We start from the raw sequence: 412 nt of genomic DNA, 5'->3' as shown, positions 1-412 counted from the left end.
CCTTAGACACACAAGGCAGATTAGAACCATAGAACAATTACAGTACAGAAACAGGTCATCTTGTCCCTTCTTGTCTGTGCTGCACCATTTTTTTTCCCTAGTCCATCTGGCCTGCACCCAACCCATAGCCCTCCATACCTCTTGCATTCATGTACCTGCCCAAATTCTTCTTAAATGTTAAAAATGAGCATGTGATGACCCACATACCAGTAAGTCTCAAAATAGCAGAAGTGCTATGGAAAATGACCTGCATCCAACAGAGGTTTTTATCTAGATTGATGACATCACCGATGATGTCACTTCCTGTCCTTGTGACAGAAACAGTGATGTGTTTAAGCTCAGCATGCAAGTCTAGGTGTGTCAGTCTGCATTAGGCTTTACAATGGTATTGTTGCAGAGACTGTTTCACTAC

This window comes from Narcine bancroftii, chromosome 1 (assembly GCF_036971445.1).
Source record: "Narcine bancroftii isolate sNarBan1 chromosome 1, sNarBan1.hap1, whole genome shotgun sequence".
Lineage (NCBI taxonomy): Eukaryota > Metazoa > Chordata > Chondrichthyes > Torpediniformes > Narcinidae > Narcine > Narcine bancroftii.
The sequence above is the reverse complement of the archived record's forward strand: the minus strand, read 5'-3'. Positions refer to the sequence as shown.